The 24,698-nt window shown below is 38.3% G+C and overlaps 1 long non-coding RNA gene across 1 annotated transcript; it reads left to right on the top strand.

The window, feature by feature from the left end:
* Positions 1-263: 263 nt before the first annotated feature.
* On the top strand, positions 264-24,698 carry LOC103547501 (uncharacterized). The gene is made up of 2 exons (XR_543967.2): positions 264-2,435; positions 24,356-24,698. It is a non-coding gene; the product is annotated as an uncharacterized lncRNA (long non-coding RNA).

The raw sequence follows: 24,698 nt of genomic DNA, 5'->3' as shown, positions 1-24,698 counted from the left end.
GGGGAATGGAACGAACCCCGGGGTTGTCATGGCAATTGGCCGTGGGTGCTGCTCTCCTTAGGGCGCGGCCCCGGGGCCTGCGTGTGCCTGTGTGTGGCGACTGGCTTTTCCCAGAGCCCAGGGAGGGGCTGGGTGGAGTCCCGCGGCTGGGACCCAGGGCTCGCTCGAGCGCGTGGGAAGGAAACGCCCGTTTCCTCCTGGAAGCTGCTTCCCTTTCCCCCAGGACTAAGACGCCGCCGCTCCCCACCATACTTCGCCCGGCCGTTCCAAGCAGGGCTGCGAATGTAGGGCTGTCCTAGAAGGATGCCTGAAGTTTGGGGCCATCTGTGGGGGGTTGGCAAGAGGCCCAATGGTTTAGTCATAAGGGAAGCACATGCAATTTTGTCACTGGTTAGGGCACTCTTTGAATGTGTTGAAAGGGGGAAGGGCAAAAAGGGAGGAAAACAGAAAGAAGAAAGTTAGACAGTGGGGGGAAGAAGCTCAGAAGAAAAGGAAAGAATCGCAATGTTAGGATGGGGGTTGCTGTTGGCCAAACCGAAAGTCCTTTTGAGTAATCATTGTAGGCTCCGCTGATTCTTAAACCCCCAGTTCTGCAGGTTTGGTAGAAATAAGAGTAAAACATAATAAAATAAAAATACAAGAGCCTGAGGTAAATGAAACCTTTCTTCCTGGTTGAGAAAGGCCTTCCCACACCTGTTGTATCATGCCTAATGTAAAACAGCACTTCTCAAAATCCAAGGGCATTGAGGTTATAAGGCAGGTCCAGCACGGCCGCCGTCGGAACCTCGGTGAATCAGGGAAGGAGTGAGGAAAGCATTTGCTTTATTTGGCTGATCCTTGAGCAAATCAAATCCCTCTGTCGCCTGGCCTTTGCTTTGCTGTGAAGCGCTTGTCATCTCTCATGAGAAGGAGAGCAGTTTTACTGCTCCAAAGGTGACGTTGCCTGATGGATTTAAACAGAAATTTCTCCCCTATACTTCAACTTTGCTGCTGCCTCTGGGATCACTATGCCCAGCTCTTTTGAGGATAACCGCGTTGGAAAGACACTTTATAAGAAAAAATATACAGGCTTGTGATGTAACTCTAGACTAAAAAGAAACAAATTTCCTCTACATCCTCCATCTCCAGCATGAATCAAAGGCAGCTTGTGTAAGGGGCCAGACCTGCCCCTGTCACACGTGCCCCCCTGATGATGAAGTCATCTCAAGTCCCATCATAGTTCTCTGAGCACTGGGAACTCCTATGACGTACTTCCAAGTCTCCAATAATTCTGCTTTCTTTGAGATAAACCAGACTAAGCAGAACTCGAGGCTTGACAAGAGACTGAACAGTTAACTTGTGCCGTGTCCGGGATACTCATATACTCTCCAAGTTGACGGGCTTCATGGGTCATTTGGCCTAGTCATGCTTCCACGTGGCTGTACCTCAGAATCAACCAGGGTGTATGTCTTAAAAATATAGATTCTTGGACCCCACTCTTGACTCACTCAGTTGGATTCTCTGGTGAGGGCTCTTGGTAGACTGCATGTTAATATATTTTGAGATGGGAGCTGGCTCTGGGAAATGTAGATATGGAACAACTAGAAGCACAGCTAATGGGGAGGCAAGAATATTGGCCAAGTTTTCCAAGTCTCAAGAGACGGAACCAGGAGAAATGGGCAGTATTGAGGTTGGGCTGACTCTTCTTGGAAAGGGAGCGGATGAGAGGAGAAATGTAACTTCAAGATAAGGATGCAAATGTCAAGAAGCCACTGCTGTTGTGAGCTGCTACTCAGGCCTCTTGATTGCAAATGATAAAAACCAAACTGGAACTAGTTTCGTGGAGAAGACTTTATTGGAAGGATGCTGTGGTGACTGACATTGTAACAGAATGGAAATGGTGATGCCTCAGAGACAGCTAGGATCAGGGCCCTGGAGCTATCAGAGCACCATCTCTCTGTCTATCTTCATTGCCTCTGTGTGTTGGTTTTAGTCTGTTCCACCACGAACCAGCTTCTTCCATATAAGGGAAGTGTCATCCTTGAATTTTCCCTAAACTCTTACATTATGGTCTTATCTCCACAAAAGGAATGTCCCTCTCCCTTAGGTTCAATTTGAAAAATTCCAGGAAGGTGGATGAGCTCACCCTGGGCCAACTGAAGGAGACAAAAAAGGTGAGGTATGAGGATTAGCTAACACCACATCGTTGGAGTGGGGAGGAAAGATAGTTCTCTAGGAAAGATAGAGTTTTATTTTAAGAAGAAAGCAAGCTTGACAAGCCTAACAGTGCGCATTCACCCTATCATCTGCTATAAAAGTTCCTGGATAAGGATCTCCACGTGAAACAATTGGAAATTGAGAGTGAAGCCATCTGATGGTAACCATGTCAGGTCATACTTTGCCGCCTCCAGGACATCTTCTGTTGATTCTTCCACGCTGGGATAGATTTCCTCTCGGTAGGTCTGGCACCCCTTGCTTTCCTCTTATATCTAACTCCTTGAATAATAATGATGTGTCTATGTCTATGTCTGTCTCCCTCTCCTGCCTGGGAGCCCTTGAGGACAGGGAGCATGTCATATTTGCCATAATACCCCCAGCTCCTACTTCAGGGACAGACAAGTGGTAGTTGTTCTTGGCGCTTTTGAGATACTGCAAACCTCACTTTAAGTTTTACCACTTATCACTGCTCTGCATAGGATGAGGTAAGAAAGAACTGGACGCTGTTTATTCCTCAGCAGCAGTAGAGGCTAGATTGGTCCTATTAGCCATCACCCATCTGCCTCTGACATGCACCTTCTCTCAGTCTTTCCTGGCACCAAGAGTCTAGAGGACAATGAACAGGCTGATGACCTTCTCCTGTTTGAAATAAACTGTGTGTCATTGAGGTCTCTGGGGAAGTCAGGGGATTCCGTATTAGAGACTTTTCATAAGTTGTTGTTCTTGGCTTCCATCCAAGATGGCAACTCCACTAGGTTAAGAGGTGCAAGGATTTTGGTCGATTCACTTTTTTGGGGGGTGTGTGAGGAAGATTGTCCCTGAACCAACATCCATGCCTGTCCTCCTCCACTTTGCATGTGGGACACCGCCACAGCATGGCCTGAAGAGTGGTATGCAGGCCCATGCCTGGGATCTGAACCCGCAAAGTCTGAGCCACTGAAGTGGAGTGTGTGAACCCAACCCCTGTGCCACTGGGCGGGCCCTGGGTGGATTCACTTTTCCTTTCATTTCTTCCTCTTCTCCCTTTCCCTTGCCCTAGATGTGGCAGCAGAGACTCATTTCTCCCTGTCTAGCTCAGAGAGGCTGTTAATTGATTTATATTCTTATTACTTATTGGTCAATACTCCTACCCAGAATACATTTAGAGAACTTCCTACATTTTGTAAAGGTAAAATTTTATAATGATTTCCTTCGTTGTTGTTTTATCTTTTTCTTTATTATAAAATATTTTAAAAATATATTGGCACTGACTTCTGTAGCAGACAAGAGAAATATAAGGCACAGAGCCTCATATTAAAAATAAAATACAAGCATGGTGACGATGATGTTATCACTTCCAGGATAACTCAGTCCCTCTCCTTTCGTCAGTGATTACATTCTCTGTAAACTCATAGACATTCATTGTGTCTTCATTCAGTCATTGTTTAGCCAAGCCACATGTACTTAGTTCCCGTAATGTGCCTCATAAATCAACCTCACAGCTCCTTAATTGTTTTGTTGCTCTTTTCTGAATTTCCTTCATATGTTCCTTTTTTGGGGCCCCGGGGAGTTGGTAGGACACAAGGTAATTCCCATTATATATTACGCAGGCCAGCCCTACATGGTGTCCAGTTATATGGCTAATTTCAACCACACCCTCTTGCTTTTCTGACAGACCTCTTGACTTGCTTTTCCAGAAACAGTGGGAGGCAGAGAAGAAGTGGTGATGGGAGGTGAAACATTAAATATGTAATGTTTAGTGTTATCCCCTTTAGAAACATCTTCCTATTGCCCACATTTTTAAAATTTATTTTTCAGTGCCTTTCTTAAAGAAATGAAAACTTGAAGAGATTAAGTAAAAAGAAATTCAAGCTAGAAATTAGCTAGAAATATGAGAAATAAGTTAATTTCTCTCACTGCTAAATGACCTCCTTATAGGGAAATGGGCTCTTGGGAATCAGTAATGTTTTAAAAAGTATTTTGAACTGGAATGGAGTCTATCAAGCTTATATACGTGTCACGTTCCCAGCCCCCAAGTATCAGCACTGCCCATCCCCATGCCTAGCTGGAGAAAGAGGCCCCAGGCAGTTTCTTCTGTGTGACTTCTCTGTGGCTTGTAACAGCTGGGTAGAGTGAAACTGGTTCTGCTCCATGACCTTTAGAGCAGGAATTGGTGTCAGAGACAAAGGCACATGCACATGGACTGGACATCAGGTTAGGCAATAGCCTCACAGGAGTGCTCCATATTGGATGATAGTGGAGCCAACATATAGATGCTGGTGGCCAAGTGAACAAAGAGAAGGGAAGTGGTGTCCCTTGAGTACAGGCAAGGTCCTGAATAACTTCAGTGGCTGCTCCTAGAGAAGGAAAACAATTGGATTCTTCTTTGGGAGAGTCTCTACTCCGAAATGATATCTCAGAGCCTAAAAACCTTACACAGACTTTCTCCCAATTTCTGAATTCTCAGCAGCAGATAATGTAGACTTTTAGGAGAGACATGACACAGAACTGTGTTGTGCTTGACAATGTGAATGTTCATAATGTCCAATTCATTTCTTGATATTTATTATGTACTTCATGGCTTGAGTCCAAGATGCATAAGATATTTTGCATTTTCAAGAATTTTAGGGGCTGGCCCCGTGGCCGAGCGGTTAAGTTCGCGCGCTCTGCTGCAGGCGGCCCAGTGTTTCGTTGGTTTGAATCCTGGGCGCGGACATGGCACTGCTCATCAAACCACGCTGAGGCAGCGTCCCACATGCCACAACTAGAAGGACCCACAACGAAGAATATGCAACTATGTACCGGGGGGCTTTGGGGAGGAAAAGGAAAAATATGAAATCTTTATAAAAAAAAAAAAAAGGAAAGAATTTTATAAGCGAACAGGAAGAGGAAGTAAAGAATAACTACCACATAAGGCAGAATGTGATAATTCCTGTAAATAAACATAGGCAAAGTAACATAGGAGCCTTAAGGAGGATGAAATTAATTTCTTTGCTGTGAGAACACGGGTTTAGTGGAGGCTGGGGAGGGAGTGTTGGGAAAACTATAATTTCATGTTCATTGTTTGTCTTTTCACTAAACCATGTTGCCTTGAAGACTAAATGACATTGGATTGGATAAAGTATGGATAGGATTTTGAAACTGGGAGATGTGGGTTGAACAGAAGCAGTGGAACAAAGGCGTGAGGATGGGAAAATTCAGGATTTGTTCGGGAAATGAAGAGTGGTTCAATTTGCCTGAATCAGAGAAAGGTAATGGGAAATGAGGTTGGAAAAGTAGACTGCAGCCACCGACTCCTGGAAGAGTCTCAATGCCAAACTGTAGAGTCACGTTTTTTTTTTGGATGTATCATTTATCTCTATCACCCATCTATCCATCTGTTTCTATCTATCTATCTATCTATCTATCTATCTATCTATCTGTCTATCATCTAGCTACCTACATATCAGTAAGGAATTGCATGGTTAGGGCTATATTTAGGAACATTATTCTTCAAGATTTTGTGCTTGATTATTGGAGGAGGTGAACAGAAGTAAGTACTGCAGTTAAGACGTTTTTGTAGCAGTTCAGGTAGAGATATGAGGACTCAAAGTAGCAGAGTGGCAATGGGAATGGAAAAAGGAGGTTGGAGGTAAGAGGTGAGTTGCCTTCGATGGAGCGCTGGCTGACTGTGGAAGGCCAGGGTAGTGAAGATATAAGTACGATCCCAGGTTTTGACCCTAGATAACTAACTGGCTTGTGATAGTATTTTGGTGGAAGCCAAATAACTTCTGTGATGAAATGCCGCTATCAACAGATGGCCTGGGCTCAAATCCTTCGATCTTAGACTCTTTACCTGACCAGTCTGTGCCTCAGTTTCTTTCTCTGTCTGTAGGCTAGGAATGATAATAATTGTTCTTTCTTTCTAGGATTGTTGTTAGGATAATATGCTGATACTTGGAAAGCCCTGAAGCCCTTCTCAACAGGATTCCGTGAGAGAATTAAGCCCTAACACCCTGAGGCATTCATTTTGATGGATTAACTTTTCTGCATCTTGAATAGTGCATGTAACACATCATGGAGAACCACGGGGCATCTCAGAAAGAAGAAATTAGGAGAGGCTTATTATAAGATTTGGGCTTGGGTTAGCTGACAGGACAATTCAAGGAAGTTGGATTCTGTTCTGGATCTGGTGCTGACAGGAAGCAGAGGCAATTCCATGATTGGTTATCTTAATAATCTTTATTGCAAGGTGGGATGAACAAAGCACAGATAGAATTGCTTTTGGAGAAGAAATGATAGTTGCTCATGTTAGCTGGGTCAGGGGAACTCGGTCATTTTTGTGGTTGCACAGTGTCTTCATTTTTATTTCTGTCACACATCATTATAAAGTGGTCTTGTTATGGAGAGTCCCCAGTGGATGCTGATATTCTGTGAAATTCACAGCAGAGGAAATTCACAGCTTAGCTAGTAGCAACAGATATCAGTAGTCAGGGCTGGTTTTTTCTTTTTTACTACTTCCTGTAAATAGCTTTGATTCTTTCTTTGACATTAGTAGAAATAGAATTATCAAAGTAAAGGTTTCAGTAATTTATGAGTTTGGAGACAAATGATCACTTTGGTTTCTAGGAGTTTGTATCAATTTACTCTTCTACTAGCAGTGTAGGATAGTGGGATAAATGTTGGACAATTTCCAGAAAGCCAGTACCTTCAGTTGTTGAGGTGATTTGTTAGAGAGCCTACCTGGTTCTCTTTCATTAGGTTTTACTGCTGAATGGTCATATGAGGAGGGGTCATTCACATTCTTCCCTTTCCGCATGCTCTCCCCTTCTTTCCCCAGTAGAAGACCTCTTTCCTTCTCATTGACTGGGATCAATAACTCCGGCCAATACTGGGATCCACTTTTTTCTTGTTACCCAGTCCTGGCCATTTTCTCATCCTCGTGTCACTAATCATGAATTGATATAGTTCCTTCCTTCAAGTCATCTTTCCCCCAGGTTAAATGGACAATAAAATGTCACTAATCAAACTTCTCTTTTCCATTGTCTTTGCGGTCTCTCCAATGTGGAGGTGCACTTTCAGAAGAATCCCTTCTTGCTGGTGCTACCTGTGTGTACCAGGTCATCTATAGACCAACAGAACAGGGGCTCTCAAATATTTTTGACAAGACACTCAGTAAGAAATATTGAGATTTTACATCATGAACAAATATGTGTAAATGCATGTTCACATACATACACATATCAGCCCCTACATTTATATAAATACATATCACACACACATAACTGTATAATTGGAAGAAAAGTTTCACAAAACAAACATGTCTTTACTACATGCCTTGTGTTTAGATATTTGATGTTCTAGTCTTTTTCCTTTAAAAAACGCTTGTCATGACACCCTTAATTAATGTTTTTAACTTCTTAGTGATAGAGGAATGTCTCCTTGGTTAGGGGTCAGTGAGTGCTAACGTAGAATAAATTCATTCCTGCATTCATATTTTCTCCATCTTAGAATTTTTTCCTTTTTGTTGTACCAAGAAATTTCAACTGGTTTGGTACAGTGCAGCCCTGAGTCCAGATATTCATTACTCACTCCCAGCTGCCTAAGCTGGAACACGGAATTCAGAATCTCAGGTAAATTTAACCATAAATGTAAATTCAGTCTGATGTAAAATGATGCCTCCTTGCTCCTTAATTGGATACCATCTGCATCCATTCTCATAAATATGGTTCTATATTTTTGCCCAAAGTTCGATAATTATTTTACTAATTGTAAATCTATGCCTCCTTCTTCTGGATTTGGCTTCTCATCCCAAATATGCTCGGATCTGACTCTGAGAAATGGGGGATTAAGGCGGGAAGAGAACTGGACACCTGGGCAGGTTAGACTCTCAGATAGGAGAGGAAGCCTGCTTTTCAGTGAGAGAGGAAACGTTCTTATTCGACAAGGAAGGGGGAGTTGGTGTTCTCAGAGAGGTTTGTAGCCCCTAAGCTCCCGAGGCTTTTCGTTTCCAATTCCACTCAGCAGCATCCAGCACTTTTCTTATCTCCAAAATACAGCTGAGGTTCTGATATTGGCTCCACTGATGTTCCTTCACTGAGAAAAGATTGGGTTTTGTTTTGGTTATCTCAGTCTTGCAGCTGAAAGAGGTGAGATTCTTTTAGCTCTAACTGTTAAGAGATTGCCCCTTTCATCTTCTGCTATCCCTTCCATACTACGCAAAATGGGAACTTTCTTCCAAAATAGATAGGAAGGTTCAATATTGAATAGACCAATACCTATTGTCTATATACTATGAATAATTTTCTGATTTGTCATTTACCTTTAAATTTCATGATGTGATTTTTGATGTACAGAATTTAAAAAATTCATTGATGTTCCCTTTGTGTTTTTTAATTCTAGTAGTTATTTTAATTATTTTTTTAGAATGTAAATCTTTCTGGGCTGGCCCTGTAGCCTAGTGGTTAAGTTCTGCACCCTCCGCTTGGGCAGCTTGGGTTCGCAGGTTCAGATCCCAGGTGCGGATCTACACCATTTATCAGCCATAGTGAGGTGGTGAGCCACATATAAAGTAGAGGAAATTGGCACAGATGTTAGCTCAGGGCTAATCTTCCTCAAGCAAAAAAACAAAAACAAAAACAAAAAAACTTTCAACTGAAAATTTTATGGCTTTTTAAAGTTCATTTTTATGAAATAAAATTGTGCTCAATCTAAAAATGTCAACAGGTGCTATGTAATTGTAAGGAAAAATAGTCTTCTGCCTTATACTTCCTCAATGTTAATTTTCATTCCTTATACTCAAACATTTAAAAATTTTTTAGCTGTATTTATCTGTAAGTATTTGCCCATGTGTCTTTCAATATCATACTCTCATATGTAGCTTATATTGCTACTTTTTGCTTTTTAAAATTTGCATACTATCCATTGACTTTCTTCTTTGGAAGATAAGGGTTTAGTTTTATTACATCACAACTACACGTACTCCCATGCTTTCCTCTCCCCCACAGACTTCCTCTTTTCCCATTTTTCCAATTTCCATCACAATTCTTGTTTAAATAAATACTGTTTACATTATTTGACTATGTTAATATGAGTTACAGTTGACAATGTACTATAACTACATTTCCTTTCTTATAAAACTCTGTTTTTCCTGGAGGTACTAACCGCTTCATCTTTTTAATTTATTTTTCTTTGTACTCACTAGTAATTAAGCTTCAAGTTTAATGACCAAATTGTAACATTTCTCAAAAAACAACTGCCAAGAACTTCAGATAAACTACCAGTTTCCTTCTTTCCTCTTGGTTATGTCTTACCTGGGGCTCTGCAACCTCTTATTCCAAATTGGAGTGGTATTTCCAAGTCTGCTTATTAATTGTTGTACTGAGACCTCTCTCCATCCGGGACTTCCCTTAGTTACATCGCTGCGTTGGACCTTCTGTTTTGCAAATCCCAGGTATTACTTTTTCTTAGTTTACTCCCTATAGTTTTGCCTTTTCTAGACTATCTCCTACAGTACATGTCTTATAAAGGATGCATACAAACTAAACTTTTTGAGACCATGCATATCTTAAAATGTCCATAATTTACTCTTATTCTTCATTGGTAATTTAGCTGTGCATATGAGGCTATATTGGAAATTATTTGCCCTCTGCATTTGGGAAGGCACCTATGCTCACCACTATACCACCTCTGCATTTTGAAGCCATTTCTCTATTGTCTTCCAGGTTCCAGTGTTGCTCCTGAGAAATTCAGTGACATTTTGATTCCTAACTTTTTGTATGTGATGTGTTATCTTTCCTTTCTGAAAGTTTTTAGAAATTTGTCTTAAACCTTAGGTTGCTAAAACTTCCTGAAGTCATGGGTTGCTTGGTCTGTCTGTCTGTCTGTCTGTCTGTCTGTCTATCTATCTATCTATCTGTCTATCTATCTATCTATCTACCTAACTACCTTGTTCCGCTTGTTGTACTTCGGGCATTTAGTTTACTGTCAATTTAGGGATATTTTCGTGTATTATTTGGTGATTTTCTTTCCTTCATCTTCTCCTAGACTAGTGATCAATTGTTTAGAGTACTTTCCAGTCTATTTTTCATTTCAGTATTTTTGTTCTACTTTCTAGAAAGACAATACTCTGATTTCACATACCAAATTTTTACAGAATCTTTAAAAGACAGATTTATTGAGGTACAATATATACAGTAAAAGTTGCTCTTTTTAGTGTGCAATTCCACACCTTTTGACAAAAGTTCTGTGATCGTTGCTATAATCAAGATATAGAGTAGTTCCATCACACTCAAAAATTCTTTCATGCTCCTTTATAGTCAGCCTCTTCTTCCACTCGCAGCCTCTGAAAACCAACGTATGATCTCTCAACTTCTGGTCTGTTTTATGTTCCTATAATTTTGTCTTTTCCTGAATATCATATAAATGGTTTACTTTTTGGAATCTTAACTAATGTGGCTGCTTTTTGTATTCTGTACCAAAGTTTTAGTTGCAGTCAGTGGGAGAGATAGGCTGATAGGCTTTCTCCATATTGGCTATTTTTTTTTCTGCATTTATCGAAATGATCCTGTAATTTTTCTTCTTTAATCTGTTGATATGGTGAGTTATATTGATTGATTTTCAAATGTTGAATCAGCCTTGCATTTGGAGATAAACGCCATCTGGTCATGATTTATTACACTTTGCTGGATTCAATTTATCAGTTTCTGTTGAGGATTTTCATAAGTATATTCATGAGAAGTATTGGTCTGTATTTTTCTTATGTCTAGTTTAATTCTTTTTATCCTCTTGGGATCAGGATAATGCTGACTTCAGAAAATGAGTTGCAAAGTATTCTCTCCTACTCTATTTTCTGGAAAAGTATAGTATTATTATTTCTTCCTAAGTGTTTGGTAGAATTCACCAGTGAAGCCACCTGGTCTTGGAGTTTTCTTTGTGGGAAGATTTTAAACTACAAATTTAATGTTTTTTATTAGATGTAGGAATATTTAGGTTATTTATTTTTTCAGTGAGCGTTGGTAGTTTCTGTCTTTCAAGGAATTTGTTCATTTCATATAAGTTGTTGAATTTGTGGGCATAATGTTGTTCATAATATTCTCTTACTATCCTTTTAACAACCCTAGGATCTGTAGTAATGCCTCCTTTTTCATTTCTGATATAGGTAGTTTGTTTCTTCTCCATTTATTGATCATTCTGTTTAGAAGTTTATTGATTTGATTAGTGTTTTCAAAGAACTAGCTTTTGGATTCATTATTTTCTGTATTCTTTTTTTCTGTTTTAAATTTCATTCATTTCTGTTCTTTATTATTCTTTCCGTCTGCCTGCTTTGGGTTTAATTTGATCTTCGACTTCTAGTTTCTTAAGGAAGCTTAAATTTTTTTATTTGAGACCTTTCTTGTTTTCTAATATAAGCATTTAATGCTATGTATTTTCCTCTAAGCGCTCATTTAGCTGAATCCCACAAACTTTGATAGGTTGTGTTTTCATTTTTATTCAATTCGAAATGTCTTCTAATTTCTCTTGTGATTCCTGCTTTGACCTATGAGTTATTTAGAAGTATGCTGTTTAATTTTGAAATGTTTGAGGATGTTCCAGATAGCTGTTATTTATTTGTAGTTTAATTCTGTTATGGTCACAGAATATAGTTTGTATAATTTCAATTATTTCAAAGTTGGTGAGGTTTGTTTAATGGCTCAAAATATGGTCTATCTTGGTGAATGTTTTGTGTGCACTTGAAAAAAATGCTTACTCATTTCCAATATGGAAGTAATTATTGAATTGCCTCAAGGGATTTTTATGAGGATTAAATGAGGTAATACTTATAAGTGTCTAGGAGAGTCTGACCTATGGGAAGCACTTGTAAAAATGTTAACCACTTTTATTGTTGTAGTTGTTTTTTTTCTCCACCCAAGAACACAATATTATTTAATTTCCTTTTTTTTAAGTCCCTTTGTAAGGTTAACATTTTCCTCATATAAACACTGCTTTTTGCATGGTAACTTTGTTCTAAAGTATTCTGTTGTTTTAACAATATTTTTTAAAACATTATTTGTTATATATTTGACATATGATTATTTTACTGAAATTTATCATCAGTTCTAATTTCTTTCATACATTTAATTATTTTGCAGTTTTAGTCAATCGTAAGAGCTACAAATATTAATAACTTGTATCTGATATTTTTTAGACATTTTATTTCTCATTTCTCTTTCTTGTTTTATTGCATTGCTCCAAACTTCCAAAATAATGTTAATTATTGTGATAGTGGCAGATGTATTTGTCTTCTTCCTGACTTTCATGATGATTCCTCTAGCATTTTACCAATGTGTCTTGTTAACTATTTGCTTGAAGAAAACTTTTAAAATCAATAATATTTAGTGAATTTTACTGAATAAATTCTTAGCATTCTGTTATGTAGCTATGTAGAGGTTATGTAGACTTTTTTCATTGAACTGTTTATATTGTATATAATATGGATAGATTTCTTAATATTAAATCATCCTGTGTTTTCAGAAAAAGCTGAGTTGGATATAGTGTATATAGGTAAGTTAATTTATTAATTTTTATTTAGGATTTGTGTGTTCATATTCATAAATGAAATGAGTTTATAGTTTTTTTCTTTTAAGTGTTGTTAGGATTTGATGCTAGTTTACTAAAATGAATTAGAAAGTTCTCCTCTTTTTGCTTGTATTGGAAGAGTTTATTTTTCAAAGGGATCGTTTGTTTCTCTAGAGTTTAAAGAAGTCATAATTTTTGTAAATATTTCATAGAAATTTGAAAAAGTTTACTTTCTATGGTTATAATATTGTATATATGTATATGTATTTACCTAACATTATTACTTATATTATTACACTCTTCTAGATCAACAATTTTTCACATATTTAATTTATTTCTGACAAAGGGTTATGCCGATATTTTTCATGAAATTAATTTACATTCACATGCTGCATAACGATGTTTTCGTCAATGACGAGCTGTGTATATGACCGTGGTTCCATAAGATTAGTACCATATAACCTAGGTGTGGAGTAGGCTATACCGTCTAGGTTTGTGTAAGTACATTCTATAATATTTGCACAATGATGAAATTGCCTAATGACGCATTTCTCAGACTATGTCCCTGTTGTTTAGTGATGCATGACTGTACTTGTATTCTTTGTGTTTTTATGACCATTTTTTAAACATATTAAAGGTATAGAGTACATGAATTCTTTTCTTCACAATAAATTACAAGTTTTTTTCTATATAAAGTACTTCCTATTGTATGCTTAAATAATTTTCCCTTGGATTCTATTTTGTCTGTTATAAATGTTTCAACTCCAACTTTATACTTTTTCTTTGTTTTCCTGATTTATCCTTAATGATTCATTGATTTGTAAACTTCCTGTGTTTTGTTTTACATGTGTATGTTGCTATATTTCAAACAGCATGCAGTAATGATATTACAATTATTCTCATTGACTCATTCATAGACTCAATATTTTGATAGTTGAGATTCATACATGTATGTTTATTGTCAAAACTGACAAGATTTTTCTTGCCTCTCATCTTGTTTTATGCTAATATTTATGATATCTTGGTTTCTTCTTCTTTTCCTTGTTTTTATTTTCTCTAAATGAGGATTTTGCTTTTGTTTTTAATGTTACCCTTTTCTCCAAGTGATTTAGAGCATAAATAACCCATTTTTATTTTATTAGTCATTATCTTTAAGTGAAAATGTCTATTTTATATTATTTAGCTAAAGAATGAATATTATTTGTTTTTCCTTAACGAGATTGAGAATATATCTTTTTACTAGTCTTAAGCTTTGTCTATTTAAATTTTTCTAATATATATATTTTATCATAAAAGTAAACTTTAACATTTGCATTAAGCTATAATCATATTTAAAATAAGTATTTACACACTGTTATTTTTGATGGTGTCAATGATGACTTCCAATTCCTTTAGGCCTCGACTTCCTTCTGTTTGCATTCTTCACTCTGATTCATTTCTTAGTTTTCAGGAGGGATAGGTGAGTTGTATACTTGCTGAGGAAGCTTTGCACGTGAAGAAGTCCTTTGCAGTGGGAGAGCAACTTGGCTGGACACAGAATTCTTGGGTAACAGAATTTTCACTTTAGATGATAATATATTTAGATACAGCTGTTGCAAGCACTAACCATATATTGATTCATTTAATTCTTCTGTGAAATAGCTCTTATCATTATCCTCATTTTGAAGATGGTATAACTGAAGTGCAGAGAGCTTAAGTGACTTGTCAAAGGTGAAACAACTGGTAAGTGGAATTAGGATTTGAACCAGGGGAGTTTTGTTTCAAAGCCTACACTCATAACCACTACACCAAATAATCCATTACATAGTCATCTGCAGATTATTGTCTATTAGATATTTATGGATGTTAATTCATTACCTTTTGTCTTTTAGAGAAGATACTATTGAAACAAGTCATATTTTTCTTCATTGGAAGGTAAATGTTTTCTATCTTCTCTCTGCCTGGACGCAACATCAAACTAGTGGTCTCTGTGCCTTGTCCTTTTAAACAACATTTCTGTCTGTGAAGACCTACTTCATCTCTGAAAAGTTTTCTTTTACTATTTTATTCATTTAATTGTTTCTGCAATATTGTCTCCTTTGGGGGTTCCCATGTATGTAGGTAGCATATTCTGGATCTATACTTCACTCATAACTTTATTTAACAAATACTCATTGATTTTCTACTGTGTGCCAGACACTGTGAATATAATGATGATGAAAACATGGCCACTAACCTATTAATCTTACAGTCTAACTAGGGAGAGGCAGATCTTAAAAAGTAAAGGGACACTATTATAATTGTAAATGTCATTTAATGCAAAATCTGAAGGCTAAGTAGACTCAGCCAGTTGAAAGAGTGGAAGAGTATATCAGGCAGAGGGGACAGAATGAATCAAGGCTCCAAGCAGGCTAGACTTGGTGAGTACTAGGGTCTACTGAAGGACAATGAGCAATGGGGAGATTATTATAAAATGAGACTGCCCATGTAGTTAGGAGCTAGATAATGTAGGTCTGTGCAGTCCATGTTAAGCTTTTGCTTCTTAACAAAGGGAAGCCATTAAAAGCTTTGAAGTAGTGGAATTGAATGACCTACAAATAACCTGACTTGAAAGCTGACTGGATGGAATAAGAGGCTGTGTGGGGAGACCAGTTAGAAGGCTCTTGCAGTTTTCCAGCTAAGAGATGATGATGGCTTAGACCAGAATCTAGCAGGGGAGCTGGGGAAAAGAGGAAAAATTTCAGAAACAATTACAGCGTAAGTGCTTTGTATTTACAATTTTTAGTAAAAGTGACAGAGAGCAACCAAAACTAGTAGAATAAGCCTAATTATAAGATTACAGGGATGCATCCAAGGAAGTGAAAGCATATAGCTGAGACTTTGAAAATGCCTGGCACCAAGACGTGGGAAGTCTTAGGAAACTCATGCAATAACTTGTTTTTATCTTTCATCTCTGTTTCTAAATTTCACTGCCTTCTTCTCTGGCTATGCATACTGGCTTAATCTGTTCCATGTACGTAGGGTGGAAGATGGCCAGAGTACATCGCCCACATTTTTGCTTCTTCTCCATTCAAAGGAAAGCATGCAACACTGAATTTTTAATTTTTAGTTTCAGTTCTAATTTCTCAAGATCGTGAGCCAGGTTGATCCAATTTGAGTCTTTTCAAGTGGATTCAGTGGGAAGTTTTATGGTGAAAATAAGATTCTGAGAACCCACCACACTGGATGGAGCTAGGGTTAGCATTTGGAATATACATGAGAAAGTTCCTGTCTAATGATATTTATTTTCTTATGAGAAGTAGATGCAGTAGATTTCTGAGAATAAGAGAATGTGGTAGAGTCAAAGATTTGAGGAGACTGGTGAAAGTTTGCACTTGCAGTTTCAGAAAGAGAAAAACTGAGTAGAGAGCTTTAGTATAATCCTAGGTAGAATTGAGAGCCCAGCTGGGATTAACAACCTTGAACTTATGGTGGTACTAGTCTGCAAATGGACAAAGGCGGAAAGAGTTTGGTATTAGATGATGACTATGATGCATATTAAGGATGAGGAGATAAGTGAAGAGAGGAGATTTATGGGTAGAGAAGAAGGAGAAAGAATGAGATGTATAAAGGCCCAGAGGCAGGAGAGGTTTGGTAGGTTTGTGGCACTGTGAGAAAGCTGGATTGGGGACATAGCGTGAGGGCTGGAGTCACAAGTTGGCTTTTCTTCAGCTCAGCACCCAGCGCAGTGCCCCCAGTGCCCAACCCAATATGTACACGTAGTAAGTGCTCAATAAATATTTGTTGAATGAATCTAGCCTTATCTGTGTTGTGTCTCCAATTTTCCTTCAAAGTTTCTGTCCTCTAGATGGCAGCCTTCCATAGTTTACAGAGACAATGCAGGCTTTCATCTTTTTTGATAGTGGAAAAATTACCTCAATATTCTGGGTCTCAATTTCCTCCTCTGTAAAATACGGGTATAATAATAACACCTACCTCTCAGGTAGTTGTGAGGTTTCAATTGAGTAAAACATGAAAGGGCTCAGCTTTCGACTTAATCATTAATCAATACCTGTTGCCTAATATAATTATTAATTTTATTCTTGTCATGGGAGCTTTTTCAGCCTGGGAGATTACTTGTGTTCATGTCATTGTCTTGTTTAGAACTGTTTTAATTTGTACTGGACATTTGTAATTCGGACGACGCCAAACATCCTTTCCCCATCTTCATCGTATCCTGAGTTCTCCTTTGAGAACCTAGCCCTTTCCAATTCTGCTTCCAAGTGTCTTGAATGGGATGTCTTCTCCCGGTTACAGGGTAGCAGTCCTGCAGGCTTACGTCAATCCTTGTATGGCATCCCCCCATCAACCAGAGCCAATGAAATGTGCAATAATTGGGGGGTTTTGTTTCTTTACTGCGAAAACTATGAGATGAGACCATCCTTTTTCTCCACAATAATATGTGGTGAGCTTGAGAGGTCTGTATCTATGTGAGCCATTGTTGCTACAAGGAGAGCCGAGAGAGCCTTCACAGGGAGCCTGAAGGTCAAGCAGAAACAGAACCATGAGGGGCTGGCCCAGTGGTGCAGCGGTTAGGTTTGCGTGTTCCTCTTTGGCGGCCTGGCCTGGGGTTTGCCGGTTGGGATCCTGGGTGCTCACCTATGGCACTGCTTATCAAGCCATGCTGTGGCAGGCGTGTCAGGTAAAATACAGGAAGATGGGCATGTGTGTTAGATGTTACCTCAGGGCCAATCTTTCTCAGCAAAAAGAGGAGGATTGGTGGTGGATGTTAGCTCAGGGCTAATCTTCCTCAAAAAAAAAAAAAGAAAAAGAAAAAGAAAACAGAGCAGAGAGAGGCTTAAGAATGACGTTCTGGGTGCTGGTTTTTGAGCCCTTGGGTCCAATCTTCCCAGAAACTAGTTATATTTCTGATCTCATCATGTGAGCTAACACATTTCGTTTATTGTCTAAACTAGTTTAAGTTGGAGTTTTGTTACTTGCAGTATACAATCTTAACTATACACAATTTTCATTGAGAATGTGCTTGTCCACCTGATGTTGAATATATATTGACTGAAATAAAATTATTCTTTCAATAATCTTATGTAGAAACCCCATTAGTGAATAATCAATGGAGTCTATGCCATTAAGCAGTGCATATATTCATTTTTTCCCAGTCTAAATCAAACTCTAGGACAGTATGGTCTTTTGAAAAATTAGTGACTCTTCTAATAATTACACTGTGATTCTCATGGACTGTCAGTGAGTAAATGATATCTTTAATACAGATTAGTTTTTATATGACTTGTCTTACATTTTAATGTAAAGGAAGAACATTACAGAAATCTCCTATTATTATCCACTTATTATAAAGCTGAGTTCATCCTTTTGCTATTTAATATTTATTATTTAATTTCTACATTTCCATTATATCCAAATTTTGAGAAACCATGGTTTTTATTACTCACAGAGGGAACATTTGAAGTGGAAGGAATTTTGGAAGCAGACAGAACTGGGTTCCCGTCTCAGCTCTGCTACTTGCTAGCTCAGTGAACTTGGACTAGTTATTTAACTCTGAGCCTCAGTTTTTGGTTTTTGTTTTCCCAAATTGGGAGTGATGATAGAACCTTCTAGACAGAGATGTAGTGAGGAATACTGAGATCGCATAAACAAGACTCCTAGTGTACATTAAGATACCCAAAGGCTCACAGCAAGTATTATCTCCCTTTTTCCAATTAGTACATTTAAATTTGTCTTCAGAAAGGTTTAGTGTGAAGGTGTGCCAAGCAGATATATTGTTCTTTGAAGTGAAAATATTAAATATTTTTCTTTATTTACTAACTTCTAAACACTCAGTGAGGAGGAGCTAATGTGTATTCAGATTAGATCTTGTCCAATGCTAATTTGATGTCAGGTTTATGAATTGCTTGAAGTAGTATATCTGTGAGTGATTAGAGGAATACCCATATTTCTCAGCACACTATGGATTTAAAACTATAGGGAGTTTAGAAAGCCATTGAGTCTGCTTCCTTCCTGTAATGTCTATACATCAATTTATCTGTATATTGTTCCAGCTCCACTGGAGAACGTTGGCTTCGTGCATTGTCGTTTATTTTTTAACTTGATATTATTTTGTGTGGCTAACTGTGTAGCTCATAATAGGAAATTGAAAAAAGATGTGTGCAGTCGTGCTGCAAACTGTGACCCATCCATTTAATATGAGCTGAGAGAGAAGTAGCTCCCCCTTTGTTTTATTTTTATTATTGAAGCATTCTCAAGGTTTGGATCTTGAGTCTGAGAGGAAGAGTTTGGTTCTTCACAATGATTTTTGTATAAATGTCTTGAAAGGTTTTCATGTGAAATAAATTTGCTTTTCCCCTGGATCTCAGTTCTAACTTTGACAATCAGAAACCATTTTAAAATCTCCCAATTATATACCCTGCCCAGTGGCCCGCTGGCCATGACCTTTTCATGCCAGCTGGATCCTTCGTCAGTTCCCAGTTGGAGCGTGAGCCTGAGTAGCTAAGGAACCCTCTTCAACAGAGGGATAAACATACCCAAGTTTGAATTTGTCTAAATACTGGTGTAATTACACAAATGACTCAGCCAGCCTTTTCTATTGTTCAAGTTCAATTCAGGGGGGAGAAAAAAAGTTCCTGAAAGTTAGTGAAGAAAGAAGTTGAAGAACAAGACAGTATTGTCTGAGGTGTCTCTTTTTGTGTAATGATAGTTGCAATTTGTGACTAGGAGGCAAGATGGCATGATGGTTAGAAGTATGGACTCTGGTGCTGCCTGGGTTTGAACCCAGATCTGCCACTTATTACCGGATGCTGGTAAGGTACCCTCTCTGTGTGTTTCTATGAAATGGAGATAAAAAAAGGACTTGCTTCATGGATTCTTGTGTGGGGAGGTAAAGATAAATAAAATAAATGCACTTAAAACAGTGCCTGGCATATTTTAAGTGCCCAAAAAATGTTAGGTTGGGTTGTTATTATTATGTTTCTGGATATTTAACAATACTCTGAATGAAAATTTCATGTAAATAATAAATTCAAAATATATTGGCTAAATACAAAGTAAACTTAATTTTAGGATTCCAGTAAATTCTGTCATGTGGAAATTAGTGAGAAGATATTTTCTTATTAATTTACATTGAAATGATGATAGTTGGGTCTCACGTAAATTTTACAAAAATCTTTATTTTAGAAGCACTTTACATGCAGGGCCTAAAGGGAAAAAGGGACAAAAGCATTTGACTTCCAAGCAGTGCCTCTGTTACTCCCTGTAAACTGAATCCTGTGTGCCACTTGAGCTATTCCAGTTCTCTCCTTACCCTTTTTTTTTTTTTTTTTTTGGTGAGGAAGATTGGCCCTGAGCTAACATCTGTTGCCAATCTTCCCCTTTTTTGCTTGAAGAAGAGTGGCCTTGAGCTAACATCTGTGCCCGTCTTCCTGTATTTTATATGTGGGACACTGCCACAGCATGGCTTGATGGGCAGTGTGTGGGTCTGCACCTGGGATCCAAACCTGTGAACTCAGGCCGCCAAAGCAGAGAATGTGAATTTAACCACTATGGCACCAGGCTGGGCCCCTCCTTACCTTCTTTCTTTCTTTTTTTCTTTTTTTTTAAAGATTGGCCCTGAGCTAATGTCTGTTGCCAATCTTCCCCTCTTTGTTTTCCTTCTCCCTTAAGCCCCCCAGTACATAGTTGTATATTCTAATTGTAGGTCCTTCTGGCTCTGCTATGTGGGACACTGCCTCAGCATGGCCTGATGAGCAATGCTAGATCTGTGCCCAGAATCCGAACTGGTGACAGCCTGGGCCGCTGAAGCAGAGCGCGCGGACTTGACCACTTGGCCATGGGGCCAGCCCCCTTACCTTCTTTCTTAACCAAGATTCTTGAAAGAATCATCTCTATCTGAGGTTAAATTTATCACCTGCGGTTTTCTCCTGGACCCACTGCAGCCTCACTTCACTGCTCCTCTGCAGCTGTTCTTGGGGAAGCCATTGGAAAACCTGGAACTGCTAAAAACCAGCAAATCTTTCCTGGTCATTCTTGATGGACGCTTCAAAGTATCAGGCAGTGTTTGCTTTTCTTTCCTTCTTGAAACTCTTCTCCTCCCTTGGCTTCCTTATTTTTATGTTTTCCCCTTCATCTCTATGCACTTCTTAATCTTCTCGGGGATCTCTTTTTGCAGCAATTTTGTCAATTATTCTATTCTTCAGGGTTGGTATCTCAGACATCTCACTGTCAGTTAGTGGATTTGATCCAACCCAGTAATTTCAGGTACCCACTAAATTGTCCCAATTTATATTTCTCACTTTATGTCTCTGTTGTTTATATTTCTGTTTCTTAGATACCATGTTGTCCCATAAATATCTCAGGGTCAACGCGACCTCAACTAAAACTCGTTATTTTTCTTCCACTCGAAATTGCTCTACATTAATCCTTATTTGGATGAATGATTCTGCCATCAACACGCTCATCTAAGTTAGAAATCTTGAAAGAATCCTAGACTGCTTCCTCCACATCTCTCAATATTTTTCACTGGTTCTCGAGGCCAGTTGAATCTACCTTTTACATTGCTTCACTCTATCTTTTTCTTTATATCTACAGCCCTACTACTTAGTTTTGATTATCCTCATCTCTTGCTTACCTTATTACAACAACCCCTACATTGTAGGGCAAGGGAAGACCAGAAAAGTCACTGAAGAACCTTGAATTCTCAGAGCAAAAGAAACCTACATAAGTGTAACCTTTAATGTAAAGTGTGAAAAAGGTGCGACAAGTTGACATCTGATTGAGAAATTTTGTAATAAGATGAAATCTTGAGCTGCTATCAGCGAAATGTCTTATCCCAAAGGTCACACAATAATTTAAGGTGATAGCGGTCTTTGAATACTCCTGGGGGATTGTCTGCTCTAGTGAACAGCTATGTCACTCAATTAATTTCAAAGTATTTTTCAAAATATCACTTAATTAATTTCAAAAGTATTTTTCAATTGTGTGTGAAAAATTTGGCAGGCACAAATACAGAGCTAAATCTATCAACTTACTCCCAAACCATACCTTTTTGTGTTTTCCCTCTCTTGGTAAGTGGTAACCGTAGATAGTCATTCTCCCAGTTTAGAAGCCTTAATCTTCTCTGCTGTCCCATCCCAGAATGCTCACTTTGATTCTCCACTAGCCACAGCTTAGTTCAAAGCTTACCATCCATTTTGAGAGAAGTACTCATATTTTTGTTAATGTTGACTCTTTAGCATTCTACTGAACATGTACTATTTTTAAATAAATGTTTATTGATTTGCACTTCAAAATTCTAGACATTGTCGTCTACAGTCTGGACTATTGTGATAACCTTCTAATTTGGCTTTCTACTGCTAGCACTTTTTCCCAGTTCAAGTTAACCTCCATATTACCAGCACAGTTATCTACTTAAAATCTGAATTAAGTTAGTCAATCCTTTCTTCTAGCGGCTTTCAAAGCTCAATATCCTTCTCCTGCCATCCCAGGTCCTTTACAGCCTGGCCCCATTTTCCCCTCAGTCATATTCATTGCCACTTCACTCTCTACACCCTATACCCAGTTACCTCTTATTATTCCTCAGATAAGCCAGGCCTTCCTTCCTGTGTTTTTGCACATGTTCCCTTTGCAAGGGAGCCCATCTCCCTTTGTCCACCTAGCAAATTTCCTTGAATTCACAAGTAGCCTAGCCCTTTTCTCCACCGTCCTCACAACCCTTACAATTCTCTTTTATACCTTTTAGTATTTTAATAACTCATTCCTGTCTATTTACCCCACACTTTGTGAGTACCTGGAAGGCATGAATTTTGATTTAATACCTCAGAATTCTCAGAACGTCTTATACAGTGAGTGTGTCATTGTCCCTAGTAAGGATTTATTAAATGAATAATCGAATTCTAAGATGACAATCTATTTTCAATTATGTACATATTTTAATATCTTACTCATCATGCATGAGTACATTTTTAAAGTTTTGTTATTATCTTTAAAAAGAGAGATTTTTAAATATATGTTCTACATAAAAAATAGAGAAACATTTTAATTGTACAAGATTTCAATTGAGAGATTTAGTGGCCTTGTTAGCTAGGCACTCTAGGCTCTCCAAAGAAAGGAAGGAAGACAAAGAAAAGAAAGAAAGAGAAAGGAAGAAAGACGAAGGAAGGAAGGAAGGAAGGACAGAAGGAAGAAAGGAAGGAAGGAAGGAAGAAAGAAATTAAATACAAATGGCAGAAAAATGATAGGCTAGTATAGGCATAATTATGAACTGGCCCCAGTAAATGAAACTTTTACAATGAAATTTCTGAGTTATATCTCCCTGGCAGTCATTCCACAGTGGCCCAACCCACTTTTTCAACCATATCTTCAACTTCCTCTGACCAGCATGATTAAGTCATTACTAAGAATATGTGTTGGGTTTCAAGTCTATTTTTTCCTCCACTGTTTCTTTTGTCAGAAAGCCTTTAACCCTCTATTCATTCTTACTCATCAAGATCCTCCCTAGCACTCAAGAGACTTCCAGATATCACCTCTTTCAGGAAGACTTTCCTGAGCTTTCTGCTGAATGCACATTTCTTCCCTCTCAACTTCTCATTTCGTCTCCTTTTTATGGCACTTAGCACAACTTGCTCTGTGCTATGATTATTTGTGTACTTGGTTCATATTACCTATTAACCTTTAAGCTTCTTAAGTTCAAGAAGGTTTTCTTTTTTTTATCCCTACCCCCTCCCCCAAGCAATGCTTGGCATAATTTTGGTATTCAATAAATATTTGCAACATAAAATTGAAGTGGGTTATGGGCCTGAATTTTGCCATTGATAAGTTTCTTGGGGCCTGAACTATCAGATACGTACATGTCTATGCCTTAATCTGTGCTAAATTGTATGGCATGTCCCTGTCTTCTTTCTATCGTGTACTGGAAATTTCTATATTTAGAGCCATTAAGCAACAGATTGCTAACAATCAGAATAGCTGTAAAGATCTTTAAAGTAGCATCTGCAGACTTCTTATCTCGGAAACATCATTATGTTGAGAAAGGCAATAAGGTTATTGCCAGGAGCACAGAGCCTGGATCTAGAGCTGCTTAGGTCTGAATGCAGGCTCTGCCACTTGTAAGCTGCGCAGCTTGAGTAAGCTACTTAACCCATCTGTGCCTCACTTCTTTTTTTTGTTTGTTTGTTTTTTTTTTAGATTTTATTTTTTTCCTTTTTCTCCCCAAAGTCCCCCAGAACATAGTTGTATATTCTTCGCTGTGGGTCCTTCTAGTTGTGGCATGTGGGACGCTGCCTCAGCGTGGCTTGATGAGCAGTGCCATGTCCGCGCCCAGGATTTGAACCAACGAAACACCAGGCCACCTGCAGCGGATCGCGCGAACTTAACCACTTGGCCACGGGGCCAGCCCCTGTGCCTCACTTCTAGTATCTATTAAACAAGTGTTATAACAATGTTTATCTCATGGGGTTGGCATGAGAATGAAATGAGTTTATATATGCAAGGTACTTAGAACAGTATAGGCTCACGGTTAGTGCTTAATTAGTTTTGGTTATTATTATGCTATTATTATTATTATTATTATGTGCCTTCAGTTGTATATGTCTGCCCCTACCTCAAAAGCATGAGCTTCTAAATAGTTAATACTGTGTTTTCTTGGCCTTTGTATTTCAAGTGACCAGCACAGTGCCTGATACAGAGTAAACATGGAAAGAGAAGAACCTGGAAGAAAATTCCTCATTGCCCTAGAGGTGAACCTGAACTTCCTTGCTCCCTGTCGTGGGTATCCAGAGAACTTTGTTTTCCTGCTCTTGTCAACCTCATGTTTAACCCTGCTGGTTTTCATTTACTTTATAATTCAATCATAATGAATTTTAAAATCCATTCTAACTTCCAAGGATCTCTAGAGACTTGCTTCATCAGTCTGACATCACGTTCATTTACATTTCTTATTTTTTCGTTTCCTTGTAAGAGGTCTAAGCACTGTTCCAATAAAACACTTTTAAGATTGCATTACA

Source organism: Equus przewalskii, chromosome 8, assembly GCF_037783145.1.
Source record: "Equus przewalskii isolate Varuska chromosome 8, EquPr2, whole genome shotgun sequence".
Taxonomy (NCBI): domain Eukaryota; kingdom Metazoa; phylum Chordata; class Mammalia; order Perissodactyla; family Equidae; genus Equus; species Equus przewalskii.
Note: the sequence above shows the minus strand (reverse complement) of the source record. Positions and strands in the feature narration are given on the sequence as shown.